Here is a 24,949-nt window from a genome sequence, read left to right as displayed (position 1 = left end):
AAAAGTTTGGACACAGCTTCTCATTTAAAGATTTTTCTGCATTTTCATGACTATGAAAATTGTACATTCACACTGAAGGCATCAAAACTATGAATTAACACATGTGGAATTATATACTTAACAAAAAAGTGTGAAACAACTGAAAATATGTCTTATATTCTAGGTTCTTCAAAGTAGTCACCTTTTGCTTTGATGACTGCTTTGCACACTCTTGGCATTCTCTTGATGAGCTTCAAGAGGTAGTCACCGGAAATGGTCTTCCAACAATCTTGAAGGAGTTCCCAGAGATGCTTAGCACTTGTTGGTCCTTTTGCCTTCACTCTGCAGTCCAGCTCACCCCAAACCATCTCGATAGGGTTCAGGACTGGTGACTGTGGAGGCCAGGTAATCTGGCGTAGCACCCCATCACTCCCCTTCTTGGTCAAATAGCCCTTACACAGCCTGGAGGTGTGTTTGGGGTCATTGTCCTGTTGAAAAATAACTGATGGTCCAACTAAACGCAAACCGGATGGAATAGCATGCCGCTGCAAGATGCTGTGGTAGCCATGCTGGTTCAGTATGCCTTCAATTTTGAATAAATCCCCAACAGTGTCACCAGCAAAGCACCCCCACACCATCACACCTCCTCCTCCATGATTCACGGTGCGCACCAGGCATGTAGAGTCCATCCGTTCACCTTTTCTGCGTCGCACAAAGACACGGTGGTTGGAACCAAAGATCTCAAATTTGGACTCGTTAGACCAAAGCACAGATTTCCACTGGTCTAATGTCCATTCCTTGTGTTCTTTAGCCCAAACAAGTCTCTTCTGCTTGTTGCCTGTCCTTAGCAGTGGTTTCCTAGCAGCTATTTTACCATGAAGGCCTGCTGCACAAAGTCTCCTCTTAACAGTTGTTGTAGAGATGTGTCTGCTGCTAGAACAATGTGTGGCATTGACCTGGTCTCTAATCTGAGCTGCTGTTAACCTGTGATTTCTGAGGCTGGTGATTCGGATAAAAGTATCCTCAGAAGCAGAGGTGACTCTTGGTCTTCCTTTCCTGGGGCGGTCCTCATGTGAGCTAGTTTCTTTGTAGCGCTTGATGGTTTTTGCAACTGCACTTGGGGACACTTTCAAAGTTTTCCCAATTTTTCGCACTTACTGACCTTCATTTCCTAAAGTAATGATGGCCACTCGTTTTTCTTTACTTAGCAGCTTTTTTCTTGCCATAATACAAATTCTAACAGTCTATTCAGTAGGACTATCAGCTGTGTATCCACCTGACTTCTGCACAACACAACTGATGGTCCCAACCCCATTTATAAGGCAAGAAATCCCACTTATTAGACCTGACAGGGCACACCTGTGAAGTGAAAACCATTTCCGGTGACTACCTCTTGAAGCTCATCAAGAGAATGCCCAGAGTGTGCAAAGCAGTCATCAAAGCAAAAGGTGGCTACTTTGAAGAACCTAGAATATAAGACATATTTTCAGTTGTTTCACACTTTTTTGTTAAGTATATAATTCCACATGTGTTAATTCATAGTTTTGATGCCTTCAGTGTGAATGTACAATTTTCATAGTCATGAAAATACAGAAAAATATTTAAATGAGAAGGTGTGTCCAAACTTTTGGTCTGTACTGTATACAGTATACATATATATATACACATATACAGTATATATATATATACACACCCATATACAGTATACATATATACACACCCATATACAGTATACATATATACACACATACAGTATACATATATACACACACATATACAGTATACATATACACACCCATATACAGTATACATATATACACACATATATACTGTATATATACATATATATACACACATACAGTATACATATATACACACACATATACAGTATACATATATATACACACATATATATATACACACATATACAGTATACATATATACACACACATATACAGTATACATATATATACACATATACAGTATACATATGTATACACACATACAGTATACATATATACACACATATACAGTATACATATATATACACACATATATATACACACATATACACACATATACAGCATACATATATACACACACATATACAGTATACATATATATACACATATACAGTATACATATATATATACACACATATACAGTATACATATATACACGCATATATACAGTAATACAGCATATACACACATATACAGTATACATATATATACACACATATACAGTATACATATATATACACACATATACAGTATACATATATATATACACACACATATACAGTATACATATACACACATATACAGTATACATATACACACACATACAGTATACATATATACACCCACATATACAGTATACATATATACACACATACAGTATACATATATACACCCACATATACAGTATACATATATACACACATATACAGTATACATATATACACGCATATATACAGTAATACAGCATATACACACATATACAGTATACATATATATACACACACATATACAGTATACATATATACACACACACACATATACAGTATACATATATATATACACACATATACAGTATACATATATACACACATACAGTATACATATATACACACATACAGTATACATATATACACCCACATATACAGTATACATATATACACACATACAGTATACATATATACACCCACATATACAGTATACATATATACACACATATACAGTATACATATATACACGCATATATACAGTAATACAGCATATACACACACATATACAGTATACATATACACACACATATACAGTATACATATATATACACACACATATACAGTATACATATATATACACACATATACAGTATACATATATATACACACATACAGTATACATATATATACACACAGATACAGTATACATATATATACACACACATATACAGTATACACATATACACGCATATATACAGTAATACAGCATATACACACATATATACAGTATACATATACACACATATACAGTATACATATACACACACATATACAGTATACATATACACACACATATACAGTATACATATACACACACATATACAGTATACATATATACACACATATACAGTATACATATATACAAACATATACAGTATACATATATACACACATATACAGTATACATATATATACACCCATATACAGTATACATATATACACACACATATACAGTATACATATATATACACATATACAGTATAAATATATATACACACATAAACAGTATACATATATATACACACATACAGTATACATATATATACACATATATACAGTATACATATATACACACATATACAGTATACATATATACACACACATATACATTATACATATATATACACCCATATACAGTATACATATATACACACACATATACAGTATACATATATATACACATATACAGTATAAATATATATACACACATAAACAGTATACATATATATACACACATACAGTATACATATATACACATATATACAGTATACATATATACACACATATACAGTATACATATACACCCATATACAGTATACATATATATACACATATACAGTATACATATATATACACATATACAGTATACATATATATACACACATATACAGTATACATATATACACCCATATACAGTATACATATATATACACATATACAGTATACATATATACACACATATACAGTATACATATATACACACACATATACAGTATACATATATACACCCATATACAGTATACATATATACACACATATACAGTATACATATATATACAGTATACATATATACACACACATATACAGTATACATATATACACACATATACAGTATACATATACACACACATATACAGTATACACAAATACACACATTTACAGTATACATATACACACACACATATACAGTATACATATATACACACACACATACAGTATACATATATATATACACATACAGTATACATATATATACACATATACAGTATACATATACACACACATATACAGTATACATATATACACACATATACCAGTATACATATATACACATACAGTATACATATATATACACATATACAGTATACATATACACACACATATACAGTATACATATATACACACATATACAGTATACATATACACACACATATACAGTATACATATATACACACATATACAGTATACATATATATACACACATATACAGTATACATATATAGACACACATATACAGTATACATATATACACCCATATACAGTATACATATATATACACATATACAGTATACATATATACACACACACACACATACACACACACACATATACAGTATACATATACACACACATATACAGTATACATATATACACACATATACCAGTATACATATATACACATACAGTATACATATATACACACATTTACAGTATACATATACACACACACATATACAGTATACATATATACACACACACATACAGTATACATATATATATACACATACAGTATACATATATACACACATATACAGTATACATATATACACACACATATACAGTATACATATATATACACATATACAGTATACATATACACACACATATACAGTATACATATATACACACATATACCAGTATACATATATACACATACAGTATACATATATATACACATATACAGTATACATATACACACACATATACAGTATACATATATACACACATATAGAGTATACATATACACACACATATACAGTATACATATACACCCACATATACAGTATACATATATATACACACATATACAGTATACATATATACACCCATATACAGTATACATATATATACACATATACAGTATACATATATACACCCATATACAGTATACATATATACACACACATATACAGTATACATATATATACACACATATACAGTATACATATACACACACATATACAGTATACATATATACACCCATATACAGTATACATATATACACCCATATACAGTATACATATATATACACACACACACATATACAGTATACACAAATACACACACACATACAGTATACATATATATATACACATACAGTATACATATACACACACACATATACAGTATACATATATACACACACATATACAGTATACATATACACACACATATACAGTATACATATATACACACACATATACAGTATACATATATATACATACATATATACACACACATATACAGTATACATATATATACACACATATACAGTATACATATACACACCCATATACAGTATACATATATATACACACATACAGTATACATATATCTACACATATACAGTATACATATATACACACACATATACAGTATACATATATATACACACATATACAGTATACATATACACACACATATACAGTATACATATATACACACACATATACAGTATACATATATATACACACATATACAGTATACATATATATACACACATATACAGTATACATATACACACACATATACAGTATACATATATACACCCATATACAGTATACATATATACACCCATATACAGTATACATATATATACACACACACACATATACAGTATACACAAATACACACACACATACAGTATACATATATATATACACATACAGTATACATATACACACACATATACAGTATACATATATATACACACATATACAGTATACATATACACACACATATACAGTATACATATATACACACACATATACAGTATACATATACACACATACAGTATACATATATACACACACATATACAGTATACATATATATACATACATATATACACACACATATACAGTATACATATATATACACACATATACAGTATACATATACACACCCATATACAGTATACATATATATACACACATACAGTATACATATATCTACACATATACAGTATACATATATACACACACATATACAGTATACATATATATACACACATATACAGTATACATATACACACACATATACAGTATACATATATACACACACATATACAGTATACATATATATACACACATATACAGTATACATATATATACACATATACATACACACACACACACATATATAGCTACAGACCCCGCTGCGTCCTCTGTGTCTCTGTACAGATATAAGTGTAACACGTCCTGGATCCAGCACAGGTGACAGTCTGCCATAGAGCTGACGTGCAGTACATACACTGTGTTATAGGGGGCGCTCACCTGTGCGGACCCCGCGCTCCGGCCGCTACTTCTCTGCTCATATAAGGTCTCTCTTTTTGCCATTAAATAATTCGGTTGTCATGGCAGCGGAGGCGGGGCGTTGGTAGGGGGCGTGTCTGATATAGGACAGATTGGGGCGGGGCTGTCATGCAGTGTTTGTCTCATCGCTGTAATTTCCTGCTGTTGCCACCTGGTGGACAGAATTGGTCAGTACACGCTGAGAATGCTCACATGGTGGGGGAGAGACAGCTTATATATGTATATACACAGTCACAATGCAGTTAGGGTTATGTTCACACAGTGTTTTTTTAAATGTTTTTTTCCACATTATAAAACTCAGAGTTGTCAGGAAAAGCATTGCCTGTATTTTTGATGTATGCCTCACACTAAATACATTTTTGAAGATTTTTTTTTAATCTTCCATCCTATACTCGGGCACTGGCTGTATATTGTTGTGGCCCCGGGACTTGCTTAGATCCGCTGGGTGGCATTGCCAGCTACATTGCAGTAAATGGGTACAGTATATATATACACACACATATACAGTATACATATATATACACACACATATACAGTATACATATATACACACATATACAGTATACATATATATACACACATATACAGTATACATATATACACACATATACAGTATACATATATATACACATATACAGTATACATATATACACACATATACAGTATACATATATATACACACATATACAGTATACATATATACACCCATATACAGTATACATATATACACACATATACAGTATACATATATATACACACATACAGTATACATATATATACACATATACAGTATACATATATATACACACATATACAGTATACATATATACACACATATACAGTATACATATATATACACACATATACAGTATACATATATACACACATATACAGTATACATATATATACACACATATACAGTATACATATATATACACACATACAGTATACATATATATACACATATACAGTATACATATATACACCCATAAACAGTATACATATATATACACACATATACAGTATACATATATATACACATACATATACAGTATACATATATACACACATATACAGTATACATATATACACACACATACAGTATACACATATACATCCATATACAGTATACATATACACACACATATACAGTATACATATATATACACATACATATACAGTATACATATACACACCCATATACAGTATACATATACACACATATATACAGTATACATATATATACACATACATATGCAGTATACATATATACATCCATATACAGTATACATATACACACACATATACAGTATACATATATACACACACATATACAGTATACATATATATACACATATACAGTATACATATATACACCCATATACAGTATACATATATACACACATATACAGTATACATATATACACACATATACAGTATACATATATATACACATATACAGTATACATATATACACATACATATACAGTATACATATATACATCCATATACAGTATACATATACACACACATATACAGTATACATATATATACACACACATATACAGTATACATATATACACACATATACAGTATACATATATATACACACACATATACAGTATACATATATATACACACACACATACAGGATACATATATATACACACCCATATACAGTATACATATATATACACACATACAGTATACATATATACACATACATATACAGTATACATATATACATCCATATACAGTATACATATACACACACATATACAGTATACATATATATACACACACATATACAGTATACATATATACACACATATACAGTATACATATATATACACACACATATACAGTATACATATATACACCCATATACAGTATACATATATATATACACACATATACAGTATACATATATACATCCATATACAGTATACATATACACACACATATACAGTATACATATATATACACACACATATACAGTATACATATATACATCCATATACAGTATACATATACACACACATATACAGTATACATATATATATACACACACATATACAGTATACATATATACACACATATACAGTATACATATATATACACACACATATACAGTATACATATATACACCCATAAACAGTATACATATATATACACACATATACAGTATACATATATACACCCATAAACAGTATACATATATATACACACATATACAGTATACATATATACACACATATACAGTATACATATATATACACACACATATACAGTATACATATATACACACATATACAGTATACATATATATACACACATATACAGTATACATATATACATACACATATACAGTATACATATATACACCCATAAACCGTATACATATATATACACACATATACAGTATACACATATACACACATATACAGTATACATATATACACACATACAGTATACATATATACACCCACATATACAGTATACATATATACACACATACAGTATACATATATACACCCACATATACAGTATACATATATATACACACATATAAAGTATACATATATATACACCCATATACATTATACATACACATATACAGTATACATATATACACACATACAGTATACATATATATACACCCATATACAGTATACATATATATACACAAATATACAGTATACATATATACACATATACAGTATACATATATACACCCATAAACAGTATACATATATATACACACATATACAGTATACATATATACACACACATATACAGTATACATATATACACACATATACTGTATACATATATACACATATACAGTATACATATATACACACATATACAGTATACATATATACACCCATATACAGTATACATATATACACACCCATATACAGTATACATATATACACATATACAGTATACATATATACACATATATACAGTATACATATATACACATATACAGTATACATATATACACACACATATACAGTATACATATATATACACACACATATACAGTATACATATATATACACATATACAGTATACATATATACACACACATATACAGTATACATATATATACACACACATATACAGTATACATATATACACACATATACAGTATACATATATACACACATACAGTATACATATATACACACACATATACAGTATACATATATATACACACACATATACAGTATACATATATACACACATATACAGTATACATATATACACATATACAGTATACATATATACACACATATACAGTATACATATATATACACACTCATATACAGTATACATATATACACACATATACAGTATACATATATACACCCATAAACAGTATACATATATACACACACATATACAGTATACATATATACACCCATAAACAGTATACATATATACACCCATAAACAGTATACATATATACACATATACAGTATACATATACACACACATATACAGTATACATATATACACACATATATATACACACATATACAGTATACATATATATATACACATATACAGTATACATATATATATACACATATACAGTATACATATACACACACATATACAGTATACGTATATATACACACACATATACAGTATACATATATACACACATATACAGTATACATATATACACATATACAGTATACATATATACACACACATACAGTATACATATATATACACACATATACAGTATATATATATACACACATATACAGTATACATATATACACATATACAGTATACATATATACACACACATATACAGTATACATATATATACACACATAAACAGTATACATATATATACACACATATACAGTATACATATATACACACATATACAGTATACATATATACACCCATAAACAGTATACACATATACACACATATACAGTATACATATACACACACATATACAGTATACATATATACACACATATATACAGTATACATATATACACATATACAGTATACATATATATACACACACATATACAGTATACATATATACACACATACAGTATACATATACACACACATATACAGTATACATATATACACACACATATACAGTATACATATACACACACATATACAGTATACATATATACACCCATATACATTATACATATATACACACACATATACAGTATACATATACACACACATATACAGTATACATATATACACACACATATACAGTATACATATATACACATATACAGTATACATATATACACACACATATACAGTATACATATATACACACATACAGTATACATATACACACACATATACAGTATACATATATACACACACATATACAGTATACATATATACACACATACAGTATACATATACACACACATATACAGTATACATATATATACACACACATATACAGTATACATATATACACACATATACAGTATACATATATACACATATACAGTATACATATATACACACATATACAGTATACATATATACACACACATATACAGTATACATATATATATACACAAATACAGTATACATATATATACACACACATACAGTATACATATATATACACACACATATACAGTATACATATATACACACACACATACAGTATACATATATATACACACACATATACAGTATACATATATACACATATACAGTATACATATATACACACACATATACGGTATACATATATATACACACACATATACAGTATACATATACACACATATACAGTATACATATATACACACAAATACAGTATACATATATACACATATACAGTATACATATATATACACATATACAGTATACATATATATACACACACATATACAGTATACATATATATACACAAATACAGTATACATATATACACATATACAGTATACATATATACACACACATATACAGTATACATATATATATACACACACATATACAGTATACATATACACACATATACAGTATACATATACACACAAATACAGTATACATATATACACATATACAGTATACATATATATACACACACATATACAGTATACATATATATACACATATACAGTATACATATATATACACACACATACAGTATACATATATATACACACACATATACAGTATACATATATATACACACACATATACAGTATACATATACACACATATACAGTATACATATACACACAAATACAGTATACATATATACACATATACAGTATACATATATATACACACACATATACAGTATACATATATATACACACACATATACAGTATACATATACACACATATACAGTATACATATACACACAAATACAGTATACATATATACACATATACAGTATACATATATATACACACACATACAGTATACATATATATACACACACATATACAGTATACATATATATACACACACATATACAGTATACATATACACACATATACAGTATACATATACACACAAATACAGTATACATATATACACATATACAGTATACATATATATACACACACATATACAGTATACATATATATACACACACATATACAGTATACATATACACACATATACAGTATACATATACACACAAATACAGTATACATATATACACATATACAGTATACATATATATACACACACATATACAGTATACATATATACACACATATACAGTATACACATATATACACATATACAGTATACATATATACACATATACAGTATACATATATATACACACACATACAGTATACATATATATACACACACATATACAGTATACATATACACACATATACAGTATACATATATACACACAAATACAGTATACATATATACACATATACAGTATACATATATATACACACACATATACAGTATACATATATATACACAAATACAGTATACATATATACACATATACAGTATACATATATACACACACATATACAGTATACATATATATATACACACACATATACAGTATACATATACACACATATACAGTATACATATACACACAAATACAGTATACATATATACACATATACAGTATACATATATATACACACACATATACAGTATACATATATATACACATATACAGTATACATATATATACACACACATATACAGTATACATATATATACACACACATATACAGTATACATACATATACACACATATACAGTATACATATATACACACAAATACAGTATACATATATACACATATACAGTATACATATATATACACACACATATACAGTATACATATATACACACATATACAGTATACATATATATACACACACATACAGTATACATATATACACACATATACAGTATACATATATATACACACATACAGTATACATATATACACATATACAGTATACATATATATACACACACATATACAGTATACATATATACACACATATACAGTATACATATATACACACACATACAGTATACATATATATATATACATACATATATACACACATATACAGTATACATATATACACACATACAGTATACATATATACACATATACAGTATACATATATATACACACACATATACAGTATACATATATACACACACATACAGTATACATATATACACACATATACAGTATACATATATACACACATATACAGTATACTTATATACACACAAATACAGTATACATATATACACATATACAGTATACATATATATACACACACATATACAGTATACATATATACACACATATACAGTATACATATATATACACACACATACAGTATACATATATACACACATATACAGTATACATATATATACACACATACAGTATACATATATACACACATACAGTATACATATATATACACACACATATACAGTATACATATACACACATATACAGTATACATATATACACACATATACAGTATACATATACACACATATACAGTATACATATATACACACACACATACAGTATACATATATATACACACATACAGTATACATATATATACACATACAGTATACATATATACCCACACATATACAGTATACATATACACACACATATACAGTATACATATATACACACATATACAGTATACATATATACACACACACATACAGTATACATATATATACACACATACAGTATTCATATATATACACATACAGTATACATATATACACACACACATACAGTATACATATATATACACACATACAGTATACATATATACACACACATATACAGTATACATATATACACACATATACAGTATACATATACACACACATATACAGTATACATATATACACCCATATACAGTATACATATATACACATATATACAGTATACATATATACACACACATACAGTATACATATATACACACATATACAGTATACAGATATATACACACATATACAGTATACATATATACACACACATACAGTATACATATATACACACACACATACAGTATACATATACACACACACATACAGTATACATATATATACACACACATATACAGTATACATATATACACACACATACAGTATACATATATATACACATACAGTATACATATATACACACATATACAGTATACATATATATACACATACAGTATACATATATACACACACATACAGTATACATATATATACACATACAGTATACATATATACACACACATACAGTATACATATATATACACATACAGTATACATATTTACACACACATATACAGTATACATATACACACACATATACAGTATACATATACACACACATATACAGTATACATATATACACCCATAAACAGTATACATATATATACACACATATACAGTATACATATATACACACATATACAGTATACATATATATATATATATACACACATATACAGTATACATATATACACACACATATACAGTATACATATATACACCCATATACAGTATACATATATACACACATATACAGTATACATATATACACACACATATACAGTATACATATATACACACATATACAGTATACATATATATACACACACACATACAGTATACATATATATACACACACATATACAGTATACATATATACACCCATAAACAGTATACATATATATACACACACATACAGTATACATATACACACATATACAGTATACATATATATACACCCATATACAGTATACATATATATATACACACATATACAGTATACATATACACACATATACAGTATACATATACACACACATATACAGTATACATATATACACCCATATACAGTATACATATACACACATATACAGTATACATATATACACACATATACAGTATACATATATATACACACATATACAGTATACATATATACACCCATATACAGTATACATATACACACATATACAGTATACATATATACACCCATATACAGTATACATATATATACACACATATACAGTATACATATATACACCCATATACAGTATACATATATACACACATATACAGTATACATATATACACACATACAGTATACACATATATATACACACACATATACAGTATACATATATACACACATACAGTATACATATATACACACACATACAGTATACATATATACACACACATACAGTATACATATATACACACCCATATACAGTATACATATATACACACATACAGTATACATATATACACACACATACAGTATACATATATACACACACATATACAGTATACATATATACACCCATATACAGTATACATATATATACACACATACAGTATACATATATACACACATACAGTATACATATATACACACATATACAGTATACATATATACACATATACAGTATACATATATACACCCATAAGCAGTATACATATATATACACATATATACAGTATACATATATACACACCCATATACAGTATACATATACACACACATATACAGTGTACATATACACACACATATACAGTATACATATACACACATATACAGTATACATATACACACACATATACAGTATACATATATATACACACATAGAGTATGCATATATATACACACACATATACAGTATACATATATATACACACATACAGTATACATATATATACACACACATACAGTATACATATATATACACACACATATACAGTATACATATACACACATATAGAGTATACATATACACACACATATACAGTATACATATATATACACACATAGAGTATACATATATATACACACACATATACAGTATACATATATATACACACATACAGTATACATATATATACACACACATACAGTATACATATATATACACACACATATACAGTATACATATACAGCGATATTGGCGCCAAATTTAAACACCGCTATGCTGATTGGTCACGGTTACCGGTCGCAAATAATCAGCATTATTGGCGCCAAATTTAAACACCGCTCTGCTGATTGGTCCCGGCCGTGACCAATCACCATTATTGGCGCCAAATTTAAATAACGCTGTGCTGATTGGTCGCGACCGCCGGCCGCAACCAATCAGCATTATTGGCGCCAAATTTAAACCCCGCTCTGCTGATTGGTCGCGTTCGCTGCCCGCGACCAATCAGCATTATTGGCGCCAAATTTAAACCCCGCTCTGCTGATTGGTCATGTTCGCTGCCCGCGACCAATCAGCATTATTGGCGCCAAATTTAAACCCCTCTCTGCTGATTAGTCGCGACCGCCAGCCGTGACCAATCTGCGATATAGCCGCCAAGTTTTAACACCGCTTTGGTGATTGGTCACGGTTGCTGGCCTCGACCAATCAGCGATTTTGGCGCCAAATTTAAACACCGCTTTGCTGATTGCGCCCTGTCGGCCGCATACCTATTCTAGAATACCCGATGCATTAGAATCGGGCCACCATCTAGTGGGTGTATATATGTATACTGTATATATGTGTATATATATTTATACTGTATGTGTGTATATATATGTATACTGTATATGTGTATATATATATACTGTATATGTGTTTATATATATGTATACTGTATAAGTGTGTATATATGTATACTGTATATGTGTGTATGTATGTATACTGTATATGTGTGTATATATGTATACTGTATGTGTGTGTGTATATATATGTATACTGTATATGGGTGTATATATGTATACTGTATATATGTGTATATATATATTTATACGGTATGTGTGTATATATATGTATACTGTATATGTGTATATATATTGTATATGTGTGTATATATATGTATACTGTATATGTGTATATATATGTATACTGTATATGGGTGTATATATGTATACTGTATATGTGTGTATTTATATGTATACTGTATATGTGTGTGTATATATATGTATACTGTATATGGGTGTATATATGTATACTGTATGTGTGTATTTAGATGTATACTGTATATGTGTGTGTATATATATGTATACTGTATATTTGTATATATATTTATACTGTATGTCTGTATATATATGTATACTGTATATGTGTGTGTGTGTATATATGTATACTGTATATGTGTATATATATTTATACTGTATGTCTGTATATATATGTATACTGTATATGTGTGTGTATATATATGTATACTGTATATGTGTGTGTATATGTATACTGTATATGGGTGTATATATGTATACTGTATATGTGTATGTATAATGTATATGGGTGTATATATATGTATACTGTATATGTGTGTATATATGTATACAGTATATGTGTATGTATAATGTATATGGGTGTATATATATGTATACTGTATAAGTGTGTATTTTCATGACTATGAATTAACACATGTGGAATTATATAGTTAACAAAAAAGTGTGAAACAACTGAAAATATGTCTTATATTCTAGGTTCTTCAAAGTAGCCACCTTTTGCTTTGATGACTGCTTTGCACACTCTTGGCATTCTCTTGAAGAGCTTTAAGAGGTAGTCACCGGAAATGGTCTTCACTTCACAGGTGTGCCCTGTCAGGTTTAATATGATAAAGTGCTTTATTCTTTGTCGGGTCCAGGGGTCCTGTAGAATGTGAATCCCTGAGGAACAGCGGATCCTTGGCTTGTGCCAAGACAGAAGAAAAGTTGCTGAACACTTGGTACCCCAACGTGATCAATCTATTTGCCAATCAAGATGCCCTGCAGTTGATTAATGCGGACAAATTGGATTCCTTTTATAACTGCGTCTCGACACTTATGTCCAACCAGGTAAAGTCGGCAGCAAGATCCGTGATATATAAGGATTCATGTTCATTATTGCATCTCTGGATCAAACATAGAGTCAGAGTGGTATTCCCATCTCATATATGTATGGCACTTCCACAGTCTGAGGACGCACATCCGGCTGAAGTATATTGCTGCGCAGGAACATGCCGGGTCCCTGAGCTGCAATGCATGCCGCCAGCCAAAGGCCGGTAGCTGATGTCGGCGTGCCAGTCACGAGTGACGCATGGAAGTGACGTCATGCGCTGCCTCTACCGGCACACTGAAATCAGCTACAGAAGAAGGCGCCGCATGTCGTGGGAGCGGAGGAAGGTAAGAAGAATCATTTATTTTTGTTTATTTAATGTATTGGAAAAGAACGACAGAACATTAAACCAGGAAAGGGCCAAGGATGGGGAGCATTATACAAGGAAGGGGCTCAGGGTGGGGAGAATTAGACAAGGAAGGGGCCCAGGATGGGGAGCATTATATAATGAAGGGGCCCAGGATGGGGAGCATTATACAAGGAAAGGGCCCAGGATGGGGGGAATTAGACAAGGAAGGGTTCCAGGATGGGGAGCATTATACAAGGAAGGTGCCCAGGATGGGGGGAATTAGACAAGGAAGGGTCCCAGGATGGGGAGCATTATACAAGGAAGTAGCTTAGGATGAGAAGCATTATACAAGGAAGGGTCCCAGGATGGGGAGAATTAGACAAGGAAGGGTCCCAAGATGGGGAGCATTATACAAGGAAGTAGCCTAGGATGAGGAGCATTATACAAGGAAGGGGCGCAGGATGGGGAGCATTACACAAGGAAAGGTCGCAGGATGGGGAGCATTACACAAGGAAGGGGAGCATGATGGGGAGCATTATACAAGGAAGGGGCGCAGGATGGGGAGCATTACACAAGGAAGGGGTGCAAGATGGGGAGCATTATACAAGGAAGTAGCCTAGGATGAGGTGCATTACACAAGGAAGGAACGCAGGATGGGGAGCATTACACAAGGAAGGGGCGCAAGATGGGGAGCATTATACAAGGAAGGGGCGCAAGATGGGGAGCATTATACAAGGAAGGCGCGCAAGATGGGGAGCATTACACAAGGAAGGGGCGCAGGATGGGGAGCATTATACAAGGAAGGGGCGCATGATGGGGAGCATTTTAAAAGGAAGGGGCCAAGGATGGGGAGCATTATACAAGGCAGGGGTTCAGGATGGGGGGCATTGTACAAGGAAGCAGCCCAGGATAGGGAGCATTATACCAGAATGGGGATCATTATACCATGACATGGGCCAGGATGAAGGACATTACACCAGGAAGGGCACAATGATGGAGGTCATTATACCAGAATGGGGCCTAGGATGGGGGACAGGATACCAGGATGGAAGACATTGTTATAGGATGTGGGATATTATACTAGGATAGGGGACATTGTTACAGGAAGGGGCCAGGATGGGGGACATTATTACAGTAAGAGGCCCTGGACCAAGGACATTATACCAGGAAGGAGCCCAGGATTGGGACGTTATTGCTGAAAGGGGGCTCAGGATGGGCGGTATTATACACAGAAGGTGGATATTATAACAGGAAGAGGCCCAGGATAGGGGATATTATAACAGGAAGGGGTGCAGGATGGGGAACATTATACCAGGAAGGGGCCTAGAATGAGAGACATTATTATAGGATGGGGCTAGGGCTACGATGGGGGAGATTATTACAGGAAACATCCAAGGCAAGGGCGAACACGCGCATCATTATCGGATCTAGAATGCTACAAGGGCCCATAGGCATTATACAAGGAAGGTGCCCAGGATAGGGGGAATTAGACAAGGAAGGGTCCCAGGATGGGGAGCATTATACAAGGAAGTAGCCTAGGATGAGAAGCATTATACAAGGAAGGGTCCCAGGATGGGGAGAATTAGACAAGGAAGGGTCCCAAGATGGGGAGCATTATACAAGGAAGTAGCCTAGGATGAGGAGCATTATACAAGGAAGGGGCGCAGGATAGGGAGCATTACACAAGGAAGGGGAGCAAGATGGAGAGCATTATACAAGGAAGGGGCGCAGGATGGGGAGCATTACACAAGGAAGGGGCGCAGGATGGGGAGCATTATACAAGGAAGGGGCGCATGATGGGGAGCATTATACAAGAAAGGGGCGCAGGATGGGGAGCATTACACAAGGCAGGGGTGCCAGATGGGGAGCATTATACAAGGAAGTAGCCTAGGATGAGATGCATTACACAAGGAAGGCGCGCAGGATGGGGAGCATTACACAAGGAAGGGGCGCAAGATGGGGAGCATTATACAAGGAAGGGGCGCAAGATGGGGAGCATTACACAAGGAAGGGGCGCAGGATGGGGAGCACTATACAAGGAAGGGGCGCATGATGGGGAGCATTATACAAGGAAGGGGCGCATGATGGGGAGCATTTTACAAGGAAGGGGCCAAGGATGGGGAGCATTATACAAGGCAGGGGTTCAGGATGGGGGGCATTGTACAAGGAAGCAGCCCAGGATAGGGAGCATTATACCAGAATGGGGATCATTATACCATGACATGGGCCAGGATGAAGGACATTACACCAGGAAGGGCACAATGATGGAGGTCATTATACCAGAATGGGGCCTAGGATGGGGGACAGGATACCAGGATGGAAGACATTGTTATAGGATGTGGGATATTATACTAGGATAGGGGACATTGTTACAGGAAGGGGCCAGGATGGGGGACATTATTACAGTAAGAGGCCCTGGACCAAGGACATTATACCAGGAAGGAGCCCAGGATTGGGACGTTATTGCTGAAAGGGGCTCAGGATGGGCGGTATTATACACAGAAGGTGGATATTATAACAGGAAGAGGCCCAGGATAGGGGATATTATAACAGGAAGGGGCACAGGAAGGGGAACATTATACCAGGAAGGGGCCTAGAATGAGAGACATTATTATAGGATGGGGCTAGAGCTACGATGGGGGAGATTATTACAGGAAACATCCAAGGCAAGGGCGAACACGCGCATCATTATCGGATCTAGAATGCTATAAGGGCCCATAAATCTGACCAACATGCTGGTGGGGGCCCAGGTCCAAATTTTGCACATCTACAGGAACATGGCATAACAATATGTCATATGTTGGGAAGGGTTTAAGCTACAACACATTACATAGCCTCTTGCAGCTATATCAATGGAAAAATGAAAAATGTATGGCTTTTTGAAGACGGAAAGGAAAAAATGCAAAACAAAAAATGATCCGGTCCTGAAGGGATTAAGGATTTCCCACCCACAGTAAATGTTGTCACTCAGCTTTCTTCTCTTATGGCCCAGTCCGTCTCCCTGTTTTCTGCACCACTCTCGTAGTCATGTATTTTTTCTCCTTATAAACACTAATATATACTTGCTGATTTCTCCCCCCACAGGTGAGAGACCTTCTGCAGAAAACTGTAGAAACTTTTGTCCGTTTATTTGACCTGATAGACGTGCAATTTTTACCAATCTTCAAAATGCAACTTACATTTGATGACGAGAAAATGGATTTCTATCCAAGCTTCCAGGACGTAGAAGAAGTTGTACTATTTATATTAACTCGGATCTCCAAGACCCTTCAGGTATCAGGATTTTTTTTTCAATGCTGACAACTTACTTTTTATAGTAGGTACATGTGTGGCTCACAGGTAAAAACTGCAGTAAAAAAAATTGGAAATTTGCTGCCACCATTTTGGAATATCACAGCAAAAAAAAAATATAGTACTGGCTGATTTACAATTGCTATTGGCTGTCACCTAGTATATGAGCGTCCGCAGCAGTATCCTCCGGTGGGCCCCCATGCAGGGATAGGACAACGAGTATATTGACTTTGTAATACACATTGCAAAAATATATGAGAATTATAAGTAGAAGAGTTGGGTAGCATAAACACTTTTACAGGCTCGGACTGGCCAACAGGAGAAATGGAGAATCCTCCGGTGGGCCCCCATGAAGGGATGGCTCTCCACTCCAGTCCCCTATTAAAGTGCACCTGTCAGCAGGAGTGTGCTCAGTAAACCACATACACTGTCAGGAGGGCGACATTACACAGAGTAAAATGATACCTTAGTTGATGAAATTCGTCCTGTGGTTCTTGTGTAATCTTTACTTTCAGTTTGGAAATAATGATACGCTTATGCTCCGGGGCGGCGTGTGGGGGCACTCTATCTGGTGCTCTGCTTACATATTCATGTGTATGCTCTTATGACAGCTCACTGATCGTCCACTGACCTGCCTCCTATTTTACCTAGCCCCGCACTACTAGATGCATTATGTAAAAGAGGAGGCAGGTCAGTGAAGGCACAGTGAGCTGTCATAAGAGCATACAGATGAATATGTAAGCAGAGCACCAGATAGAGCGCCCCCCACAGGCCGCCCCGGAGCACGAGCGTATCATTATCTCCAAACTGAAAGTAAAGGTTACACAAGAACCACAGGACGGATTTAATCAACTAAGTTATCATTTTAATCAGTGTAGTGGCACCCACCTAACAATGTATGTGTTTTACTGAGCTCAATCCTGCTGACAGGTGCGCTTTAAATGTATAAGTGGTTAAATCTGAATTTTTGGGGTGACAGATGCCCTTTAAGCTCCCTTTAGTGGCCACTGAGGATACACAGCATGGCAGCTTTTATTTCATGTCTATGCTGAGGATGTGGAGCATTGTATGGAGTTTTTGATTTATTTATATCAAAATAGGTGGATGTTCAGGGGGTTTATATTAGAGACTTCTGCAGTATTCATGTCACTTTATAGAACGTTCTTCTTTGTCCAGAACATTCAGACGGTGCAGCCGTGGCTTTCTGGTAGTAACACGGTTCAGATCATCGAGGCCAAACTCCCTGATTACATCTTTGATTCTGCCGCGCTGAAGCTGAAGGAGGCCGTCAGCCACAATCTACACCAGCCATTCAGGCATTTCCAAACCTACGGTAAGCGGGACGTGAATCATTAAAAGGATGATACATACGGTAAGCTGGACGTGAATCATTAAAGGGATGGTACATATGGTAAGCTGGACGTGAATCATTAAAGGGATGGTACATACGGTAAGCTTGACGTGAGTCATTAAAGGGATGGTACATATGGTAAGCTGGACGTGAGTCATTAAAGGGATGGTACATACGGTAAGCTGGACGTGAGTCATTAAAGGGATGGTACATACTGTAAGCTGGACGTGAATCATTATAGGGATGGTACATACAGTAAGCTGGATGTGAGTCATTAAAGGGATGGTACATACGGTAAGCTGGACGTGAATCATTATAGGGATGATACATACAGTAAGCAGGACGTGAGTCTTTAAAGGGATGGTACATACGGTAAGCTGGCTGCGAATCATTAAAGGCATGGTACATACGGTAAGCTGGACATGAGTCATTACAGGGATGGTACATAGGGTAAGCTGGACGTGAGTCATTAAAGGGATGGTACATATGGTAAACTGGCCGCGAATAATTAAAAGAATGGTACATACAGTAAGCTGGACGTGAATCGTAAGTATTAAAGCGATGGAACATATGGGAAGCTGGACGTGAATCTAGTATTAAATGGATGGAACAATCACAATCAGAAATCTCCTGCCGGCGCTTGCAGCGTGATATTCCTGTGGACGCTTTGATCCTGATACCTTTCCAAAAGCCATTGAACTCAGTGTTAGGGGTTCCCAGAGGTGTGATCCTCATCTATCAGACATTATCATGCAGAAATACTATATATCATTGGTCTAACAAGCACTGCAAAGAGGATCTGTCTCTAGATTTCACCATATAAATGTAGATTATCAAATTGATTTCTTAGACCTGATGAAGCCAGAGAACTCGCTTTCAAAAATCCATGTCCGATCAGCTGTATAATCCTCTTTGAAAGTTTTCTCCGCCCGATATTAAGATGAGTCTAGATACAACTATAAATTCTGTTATATTATTTGATAGTTGAAAGCTTCAGCTGGCTGGTGGATGGTTCAGCCACGGAGAAAGTAGAAACTGTGTGCAAAGCAGTCATCAAAGCAAAAGGTGGCTACTTTGAAGAACCTAGAATATAAGACATATTTTCAGTTGTTTCACACTTTTTTTTAAGTATATAATTCCACATGTGGTAATTCATAGTTTTGATGCCTTCAATGTGAATGTACAATTTTCATAGTCATGAAAATACAGAAAAATCTTTAAATGAGAAGGTGTGTCCAAACTTTTGGTCTGTACTGTATGTGTGATCATAATGTGTTTTTTTTTTTTTACATATTGGACCTTCTTGCATATTATCTCGAACCGTCATTAAATTGACTCATCCCTGCACAGCAACACTGGCTTTGATGTTTCTAGTAAAAATCGACTGCTTATGCGCCGTTCATCATATGCAAGTTATCTAGGACTAGTCCAGCGGGACGTCACTTCCCACAAACAAATCTGACCTCAGATGCTGTGATCACACCCAAATCATGGCATCTTAGTCTCACCTGGCGAGGTGGATCTTCTAAGCCTCGGGTCTGGGTGGGCACACGGACCCCGGGTGTTGGTGTGGCAAGCAGGAAGGCACATGAGCAGCAAGGAATTGGCACTCAGGAATCTTGGGAGCTGCAGGATGGATGTAGCGTAACCCAGTAGGAATGGAAGAAAGTTAACGCAGAAGGTGGAGCACACCAAACAAAAGTCTAAAAACTCAATCCTAAAACCCAGGTGTGTGTCCTAATGGTCCATAAATAGGATTTAGGAGATTATGTCACTGAGCTACACAGGACAACCTGTAAAACCTGACGTGGAGCACAACACGGGGCAGGAGACCGAAGTGAAGGAAGCAGAGCTCGGATACCCAAGACAGGTGTATAATACTTAATTTCACATGCCCAATTTGCATATGATGGCCGGCACATAAAAAGTTTAGTCTTTTAAGGTAGAAACATTTTTGCCAGATATATACCGTGGATGTCAATGCAGGAATTTGGCATGCCTGAAGGACCTGACAGGTTCACTTTACGGGGACCCCCTTTGGTTCGTTTGAAGGGTCCCTTGACAATAGGCTGATCACAGCTGTAGTCGGGTGGACACAGCAACGAGGACTAAGTTGCAGGAATCATTTTCTTACCATTCCCATTAGAATCAATACTGTCCTAAGTCCTACAGAGCGAGGGGTGCAACGTGTCCGATAATAATTGAGGGTCAAATCAGAAATCTCAAGGGTAAACGAGACT

This window comes from Phyllobates terribilis, unplaced genomic scaffold (assembly GCF_046119375.1).
Source record: "Phyllobates terribilis strain yellow unplaced genomic scaffold, ASM4611937v1 Scaffold_87__1_contigs__length_6367161, whole genome shotgun sequence".
Taxonomy (NCBI): domain Eukaryota; kingdom Metazoa; phylum Chordata; class Amphibia; order Anura; family Dendrobatidae; genus Phyllobates; species Phyllobates terribilis.
This window is presented reverse-complemented; position numbering follows the sequence as displayed.